The following is a 9,572-nucleotide window of genomic DNA, read 5'->3' on the forward strand; positions in this document are numbered from 1 at the left end:
TGCTGACAGTAATGACAAATTACGCCAAGCCAGGCCTTCCAGTGGTATAAAATGGGGCATTTTCACTGACAGCAGAGTTTTACCAAATTAACCTTGTCAGTGATCTGGCCCATTGCAAACAGGTGTGCACAACGGTTTCCTTTCCTTTCCACTGTAATAATACCATTTCTTTCTCACTGTTCAACTCTCAAGATATAGAGGGTCAAACACAGATTTTTCCCCCCTAGTTTTAGATCACCAAACTCATGGATTTACATACACCTATTCAGAATCCCTGGATATGTTGACCTGGACTCATTTTTTAGTGAACTGTTTTGGCATGGGACCAACAACCACACATTTGTAATCAACCCTTACATTTTAGTGCACAAAGGCCATTCAAATCATAGATGATGTTCTCATGCCAGAAACCTCTCCTATTTCTAGCTCCACTGTCAATGTGTAATAAAGCACTCAAACTATAAGAGATCCATTATATACACTTCAAAAAACAAACCCTGAGTGAAAACCAGTATTTTGCAAGAAACTGTTTCAGAACTTGGAGTAAATCAGTGTGAAATAATGCAGTTTGCCATGAGAAATGCACTGACACAGTCCTGTGCTCTTCTGAGAGAGAGGGACCTTCTGCCTCAGTCTCATTTCAGAGGCAGTGAATTAAAATAAATTAAAGTGCTTGTACAGGCTTCAAGTTACATGCTGGAGACATCTACAGGTTCATGCAAGCAATTTGAAGGTGCTTTTAGAATCAGAAAATGAGTTCATCTGCCAGTTCAGATGAACACAAGCCCTTCCAAGATGGCAATGGGTGCACAGAACAAGTGCACAGGTACATAATTTGAGCCTCCTGTCACTTCTATGCTACATTGAACATACTTCAGATCAGCATGGATGCTATTCTTTTGGATTCCTTGGCCCTTTCGCTTTAGGGACAGCCAATATATGCTTGATATAGCTTATGTCATATATATATGATATAGTTTGCCTCATTTGAAATATCCTGTGACACCGAGGGCTTAATGAGAAGAGGCATGGTATGCCAGACCCATACCAGATGAGGGCTTTCCTTCAGGGGAAAACAGTTGGCCCTCATGTTTTCCTTGGACATTTTGCAAATCTCCAGTTAACTTAGGACCTGAGTCCCATTTAAAAACTGACTCACAGTTGATCTACATCGTTCAAGGAAGCACAATGCACAAACAGCAAAACCAGTGCTTTCAAGCTACGGTGCAGAAATGTGTGTGAGCACCAGCCCCAGTCCCCAGCACACTGCAGCCAGGCCAACAAGTTGCAACTGAGCTGAAATGCTCTGCCCTTAGCTGGGATACAGCACAGAGGAGATGCCCATACTCTTGCTGCTGCTGAAATAGCACGCTCTCCTCTGTGTCAAGTGTCTGCTCATAGTTCTCTGTGGCATGACAGAAGTGTAACCTTAGGCTTCAAAATTTCAGGGAAGAGGTCCTAGAATCACTGCTATGCTTTTGCAAATGTTGCTTTTCTGCCCCAATCAGGCAAGCTCTATTACTGCTTTGGCAACAGATATAGAGACTAAGTAAAGGAAAGAATATGGAACTTAGCCCAGAGCTCTTTTAAATGCACTTCTACGGGAAATTTAATAGCTGTATTATAAATGTTATTGTTAGTATAAAAATCTGGGGAATTTCAGGCCCAAACTGGGGTAACTTTTTTCCTTTACCTTCTTTCCTCTCAAAAAGCTTGTTTTCTTTTTATTACATTCCAATAACAAGAGACCATTTCATGCAGGTACATCTGCAATATGTTACAGGCAGCATAGAATATTAAAACAACCTGTGCTACTGCTAGTGAAACTAATAAGGGAGGTAAAACTTTTGTCAGCCTGAGAGGATAAAGGTGCCTATGGCAGGAACTCCATTAACAAACTCCATTAGTGAAGGTACTGCACTGAACACTGAAGTAATTTCCAATTTAAAGTCCTGTTTCACACGGCAACTGTAATACTCAAAGAGCAGAGCTAGGCTAGGGTGAAGTGGTGGCTGAGTAGTTCACATGAGGTTTGTTTAGATATGGATCAAAGTTTTAAAACAAAACGGTAAGTTAAGATAATAAAACCGAGGGAGAATATAAAGGAGAGAGAGAGGAAGGTTATACATTAACCTTTACGTACTGTATAGAGAGGGACAAACCTGTCTGCCGTAATCCCCTGAACTGACATGTGTGAAAGTTCACCTCCAGTGTTACTAAGTTCACACTCAGCAAAGGATCAGATGTGAAATAGATTGCAAAGCCAGGAGTGAGAGAACAATTCAGCTGAGAAATGGAGAGGTGAAAGGGGAAAAATTAACAGAAGGAAACAAAAAAGGGGAGTGGTAAGGGTAGCTGAGTGAGAGAAGCCAGAGAAATAGAGAGGAAGAGCCAAATGGAAAAATAAACAAATAGTTTCTTTTTTTGTTAAGTCTTAGGAATTCCTGCTCCAACAAAGAATTACCATTTCCAGATTGATTTATTTTTTTTATTTCAAATTGGAAGGAAAAGTCAGAAAGACAAAAGAAATTTATAATGGAATATATATTGTGGTTCTGGCCACCCACCTGCTTACCAGACTGGCTCCCAGCAAAAAAATTCTGACAGAATCAACATATTCCACCAAAATGTCACTGTCCATTGGACAGTGGCGCTACTGAAAATTCTCTGTCCAGCTGTATATCTTGTCACTGCATTTTTAAGCTGTATAGGTACCCAAGGGGAGTTTGGTTTCAAGAACACAATATGGTATGCTAGTGCACATAATTTTTCAGTTTAGATTTCAAAAGGGAAGTTACTAATGTGCAACTGAGCTTTCCAAAGACAGAAAAAGAAAATCTGCTTTATTGTTGTACATCTACTGGTGGAGGAAGAGGGGGGAAATGTGGGAGGAAGAAGACAAGACAGATACATGTTCATAAAAAAAATATGTCTGCATGTGAGAGGAAATTCACATAACTGAATTTTTTCTGCAGCTCCCCAAAGGACTTATAGCTCCATATTTGGTTCTTCCAACCCTAAATATCCTAGACATTGTTATATTTATTGAAAGTTTGGTGAAAAACTACAAGCTTTTCGATGGTGGACTCAAGTCTCAAATACTGCACACCCTGCTCCTACCTCTTGTTCCTCTCCCATGAAACCAATACCTTGCATGTTGGGAGAGCAATGCCATGACATCTTCCCAGTCAATACAAGAAGTTATGTCTTTCTGCCACACCTTGCATTCTCATGGTGCAGCTCTGGAAGGCTTTTCATGGCTGAAACCTGTGACCAGGTTCTTAGAACATTGCTGTTTCTTCTGTGACAATGATGTTGTGGAGCTGACATGGCCAGGATGAGAGAGCAGTAGTGGATGTGGACAGAGGTAGGTATGGAGCAAGGCTATGGGGAGGGATGGAGTTTCATCCTAAAACCAAGCCAGGCTTTACCCAGGGGACATGCTTGGGCAGTGGAGACCATGCACAAGGATGTCTGGAAATACAGATTAGGAACATTTGCAAATAGGGAGGAGTTAAGGGGGTTGGTGCAAGGAGTCTGGAGACTTGCATATTGAAAAGTGCTGGAAGAGTGGGTTTGAAAAGGTGAGCAGAAGAGCATGGGATGGGAAGAGGAAGAGAGCTTGTGGTGGGCAGGATTGAAAAAATCTCACAACATGAGACTCTTCATTCCTTTTACTTCACTTCATTCCTTTTACTTCACTTCATTCCTTTTGTGCTTAATTAAATGTCAAATCCAGCTCGTCTGCTTGAACTTAAATCTGCCAAATTTTCTGCTCAGGCCTGAGTTGTCCTAGAGCAGGGGAGAGGCTATGGCCCAATACTGTAACCTGGACCTCATATTCAAAATCTGTGCCCCTCACAATGTGGCTTGTCAAGGCATATGTGCCTCATCATGTAACTGCATGCAGATGCGGCTGGTCTTCAGGAAATTTGCACTAGTGTATATGAAACTGGAGGGAAAAAAGCATCTAGCTACAGAGAGGGTCACATTACTTTGACTTGGAAACTTCAATGTCTATATCCCTGCCTCTGAAAGCAATCCAGGATCTGTGAATTCACTTTCACATATAGAAGTCTGGCAGACGCATCAGAGCAAAATATGCAACTCCACTATACATCATTAGTAGGTTAGTTTATCTAAGGTAAGGGACATAATACTGGCTAAGAAGGCCTTTTTCTTTTCTATCAGTTCTTTGAAACTGATTTGGAAGCAGTTCAGGTTTTCATTCAGACTCAGTGTTCATTTCCAATAAATTTATTTTCAGTGGTCCTTGTATTTATGCTTCTTTCAGCCTGTTTTCCTTCCATTTGGCAATCTGCATATGCAACTCTAGCTGTTAGTTTTTGGACCTGGTTGCTGCAATTGGAACCGGCTGAGGCCTTAAATTATATTTGAGAGCTTGATTCCACTTGAATAAAATCAAAGAGTGCTTTCCATTAAATTTAACATGAACAACAGAGAAATCAGAAATGAGGAATATTTTGCTGCTTAAAAATATTCAGGAAGTTCCACAGCTCTGAACTGCAGTAGGTATATATAGCCAGGAGGCAAAGATGGGATATAAGGCTGATTTATCAGAATTTAGGCTTTACAATTAAATTAGTAGATATATTTACCATGAGAGGGACAAATTACAGAATCATAGAATATGCTGAGTTGGAAGGGACCCACAAGGATCATCGAGTCCAACCCTTAACCCTGCACAGGACCATCCCCAAGAGTAACACCATGTGCCTAAGAGAATCAGACAAAGGCTTCTTGAACTCTGTCAGGCTTGGTGTTGTGACCACTTCCCTGGGGAACCTGCTCCAGTGCCCAACCACCCTCTGGATGAAGAAGCTCTTGCTAATATCCAACCTAAACCTCCCCTGACACAACTTCAGGCCATTTCCTTGGGTCCTGTCACTGGTCACCTTAGAGAAGAGATCAGTGCCTGACCCTCCTCTTCGCCTCACAAGGAAGTTGTAACTGCAATGAGGTCTCCCCTCAGTCTCCTCTTCTCCAGGTTGAACAGACCAAGTGACCTCAGTTCCTCCTCACACAGCTTCCCCTCAAGGTCCTTTGGACACTCTAGAGCAGCTTAATATCTTCATTGCATTGCAGTGCCCAAAACTGCACACAATGTTCATATGGACCTCACCAATGCAGAGCAGAGTGTGACAGTACCCTCCCTCAAGCAGTTGGCGATGCTTTGCCTGATGACACCCAGGACACAGTTGCCCCTCCTGGCTGCCAGGGCACTGCTGACTCATATTCAACTTGCCATTGACCAGGACCCCCAGGTCCCTTTCCATGGCACTGCTTTCCAGCATCTCCTTCCCCAGTCTGGAGGACCAACATCCAGGGTTGCCCCATCCCAGGTGCAGAATCCAGCACTTTCCCTTGTTGACCTTCCTATGGTTGGTGATTGCCCAGTCCTCTGATTTGTCGAGATCTTTCTGCAGGGCCTCCCTGCCTTTGAGGGAGTCAACAGCTCCTCCCAGTTTTGTGTCATCTGCAAACTTGCTCAGTATCCCTTCCAGTCCTGCATCCAAGTCTTCTATTAAGATGTTGAAGAGCAAAGGGCCCAAAATGGAGCCCTGTTGAACCCCACTAGTGATTGGTCACGGGTTCTGATGTCAACCCCTTCACTATTACCCTCTGTGCTCAACCTGTGAGCCAGTTGTTCACCTACCACATGACGTGTTTATCCAGCTGTGTGCTGGACATTTTGTCCAGAAGGATCCTATGAGAGACAGTATTGAAAGTTTTACTGAATTTCAAAATTCAGTTGATTACATCAACTGGCTTCCCTTGATCAACTAGACGGGTTACCTTGTCATAAACGGAAATCCAGTTGGATAAGCAGGACTTTCCTCCCATGAAGCCATGCTGACTGTGATCAGTGACTGCATTGTCTTTCAGATGTTTTTCAATTGTTCCCAGAATGATCTTCTCCATAACTTTACCAGGCACTGAAGGGAGACTGATAGGCCTGTAGTTTCCAAAGTCCTCCTTCTTGCCCCCCATGAAAATAGAGACAACATTCACCAGCTTCCAGTCAACTGGGACCTCTCCAGATTCCCAAGGCTGCACAAAAGGCATTGAGAAAGGTTTTGTGATCCCATCAGGCCCCATAGATTTGTAGGAATCCAGCTGGAGCAGCAGATCCTGCAGGATTTCAGGGTTGACTGGGAGTTGATCATTCTTTGAGTCATGGTCCTTCAGCTCAGGGCACTGAGATTCCCTTGGTCCATTATCCATGTTGAACACAGAGGCAAAGAAAGAATTAAACACCTCTTCCTTGTCTCTGTCCCCGTTTGTGAGGTGACCATCCTCATCCTGTAATGGGCCACTGATATTTTTGTACTGCCTAATGTCACTAATATATTTGAAAAAACTCTTTATTGTCCCCCACTTTTCTGGCAGCTTCAACTGCAGTTGACCTTTGGCCACAAGAATTTTCTCCATACAGCAGCAAGTAGCATCTCTGAATTATTCCCACATCACTTGACCTTGCTTCCACTTGGCATACACCTTCTTTTTTGCCTTATCTCCAAGAGAAGATTCCTGTTTAGCCAAGCCAGCCTTCTGCTTTGCCTGCTTGACTCCCGACATCTGGAAATTGCCTTCTCCTGTGCCCTTAGGAGGTAATATTTGAAAAGGGACCAGCTTTTCTACCCTTACATACATATTCCTCCTTGGAAGTCCATTGCACTCAAATTTTGCACTATCTGTATGAATGAACTACAGCCTGTAATACTTTGTCTTCTCGTAATTCCCTTTCTCACAGTTCTAGAACTTCTCAGATGCCATCTCCAAAAGAAGAAATTTTGCACAGATAATGAAGATGTTCTGGGAAAAGAGCCTCTTTGTACTAACAGAACAAATCAGAGAAATCCTAAGAGACAGGCTAGTGAAATGCTGTTTTGTAGCATCCTGCTGATTTGCACAAAAAAACCCTTGGTTGATTCCCTCTGTTTTTTTTTGACCTTCAGCTGTGAACTCTCTGGAGGCAAAGACCCTCTGAATGGAAACTCTTTAGCCCAAGAGGAATGCTACTATGAGCAAAGGACAATTTTGAAACTTCTTGAAGCTGCAAATGTTAGGTGGCAAGACCTTTCACTGTGGTGATGTGTGCTTTCTCACACAAATTGTCCCTCCAAAATTTGGCTGGACTCATGATGAGAATAAATGCTTACTGTTGCAAATAAAAGCTGTGAGGGAGACCTTAAAGCTTTACTTTTAGCCAGCCAGACAATAATTCATTTGTATTTGATTTTTCATTGACTCCTTTTTTTTGCTGTTTAGGGAATCTTCCCAGGGATTTTTCTACCCTTATTAACCCTAAGATCTTTATCTTCCATATGCTTTTCTTCTATATAAAGAGAAAAAGTGAAACCACATGAAACTGGCAACGCACCAAAAAACATTTATGAAATTTCTGGTGAAGTGTTTTGGTGTAACTACATAACAATAACGTACTATTTTCATTAACTTGAGCAAACAAACACGATAGATTATTAAAAAACAAAACCAAGAAGAAAGTACAGATGTGATGTAACTTTATGACTTGACAATCAGAGGACAGATTTACCAGCTTATTACTGCTTCTCTTGACAAAGTAGAAGAGCTAATCCAAGAGCCATAGGTAGGATCTACAGCAAAAAACATGGGGAGAAATGCCAGATCATCTAGGTCTCACTGGTGACAGTAAACAAGCAAGGTCCACAGCACTGTTAAGGATACAGTATTTGCAATCTTTTAACTGTCATCTAGTTTAACTTAGTGATCATAAATGTAATATATACTCAGAAGAGCACTGGGTGCTCCCAAAGAGACGGTGATTGTATTCCTCATTTGCCCTCCTGCAAGCATGGACTAATATTAGGTCTAGAAGTATTTTTCTCTTTTCTTTCAGAATAGATATGCTATTCTTTCTTCAGATATGCTATTGTTTAATAGCAGAAGAATTATTTTGGTGTCATACAGCACACAAGGCCATATGTTCTGTGCAGCAGTTGGAGAAACTCACTGGAGTGACTAATCAGTCCAAGCATCCTCCACTGCTGAACTGAATGTGAGTCATGTATGTGATGCCACACAACCTACTGCCGTACAGACAATCCACCTCAGTCGCAAGCAAGCTAGCTCGGACAGCAGAGGCAGTAAAGCCCAACTAATATAGTGATTAATATAGTCCAGGGAGACTATTTTTTTGTACTTCTGAGGATGAATTTATCTCTAGGAAAAACTGCAGGCTGATTCATTTTGAAAAGATCTCTGTGCTACATTGCCTGTGCTTGGCAGTTTGCTCAGGCCACACTGTGGGACACAGAAATATCCTAAATGTGCATGCCATCCTGGAGAGAGGGCACAGCAAATAGGAAGTAGAAGGAAGCATTAGCTCCACATAGTTGTAAAAGGAGAGGAACCAGGAAGAAGGAGAAACAGGAGCTCAGAACTATTTAGATGAAGGTTAATGTGCCAGTCATATGAAATTCAGACTGTTCAGAGATGGATGGCTCATGGTTGTGGATAAGGGGAGGAAAGGAGTCCTGAGGGTCACAGCTCCTCTGCTGTTATGTAAGGGACAATGTAACCACCTCAGCCTTCCCAGTAGAATCTTCTCAGAGTTTTGAAAGGCATTTATTTATGCTTGTTCAGAATACTGGGTCTCATGAGACAATTAAAAAAGTCTGACAGAGTACTTCTAAATGTCCAACAACTATTTCAAATATGAAAGAACAAAGGATAGACTGGAATTCAGGGATCTCACAGAGTAAGAAAGCATTCACGCTGAAGGAAGCGCAAGTGGGCTGTGTTTGCTACATTAAAGCAGATTAGTTGTGAAAGTGAGGGGGTTCGTGCATTTTTTATTTCTTCTTGTGTGAACTTGTACATCTGTTAGGCATTAGTGTTCTAGTTTATAAGTAGTGGAACTATTTAAGTTGGTAAGACATACAACTACTCCAAAGGGAACAACTATGTTAACACATACAGATGTTATGAAACTGGCATTTTCAATGCTAGGCCAAAGAATTACTCTCCTTATGGCATTTCCACTAATTCATAATTTATATATATGTTGAAAAAATTATCTTGTTTCTCATACAATGGTGATTGGATCATTAGAGCTTCTTTTTTTCCCTTCTAAATAGAGACAGTATTAAGCTCACCATTGCACTTCATTCCAGTGGTTCCTCCTGAGCAAAGTCTTACATTTTGTTGAACACCTTGATTTCATCCAATTTCAAGGAATAATTTTCCCATTCTTACGCATGGAAGTATTTTGGAAGACACTTTTGTTTTTCTTTTAAATGTAATCCTACTGTTTCAGCTCATGTTTTATTTTCCCTATCTGCCTTTTAATTAGTTACTGTGTTGCAGAGCTTGGTGGTGTTTGATAAGAAGCTGCAGTGAGCTGACCATTGTGAAGGAAAAAGTCTGACAACAGAAGATAATGTAAGAGTGGTTAAGGCATGACAGTGAGAGGCAGAAATAAAGCCATGAGAAAATTCAGTCACCAAAATCCAGCTTGGTGGGTCCTCTGCCCTTTCCTGTCCAATCCAAAGTGTATCACTTTGCTC

Source organism: Myiozetetes cayanensis, unplaced genomic scaffold (genome assembly GCF_022539395.1).
Source record: "Myiozetetes cayanensis isolate MyiCay16 unplaced genomic scaffold, myiCay2020 scf3, whole genome shotgun sequence".
Classification (NCBI taxonomy): domain Eukaryota; kingdom Metazoa; phylum Chordata; class Aves; order Passeriformes; family Tyrannidae; genus Myiozetetes; species Myiozetetes cayanensis.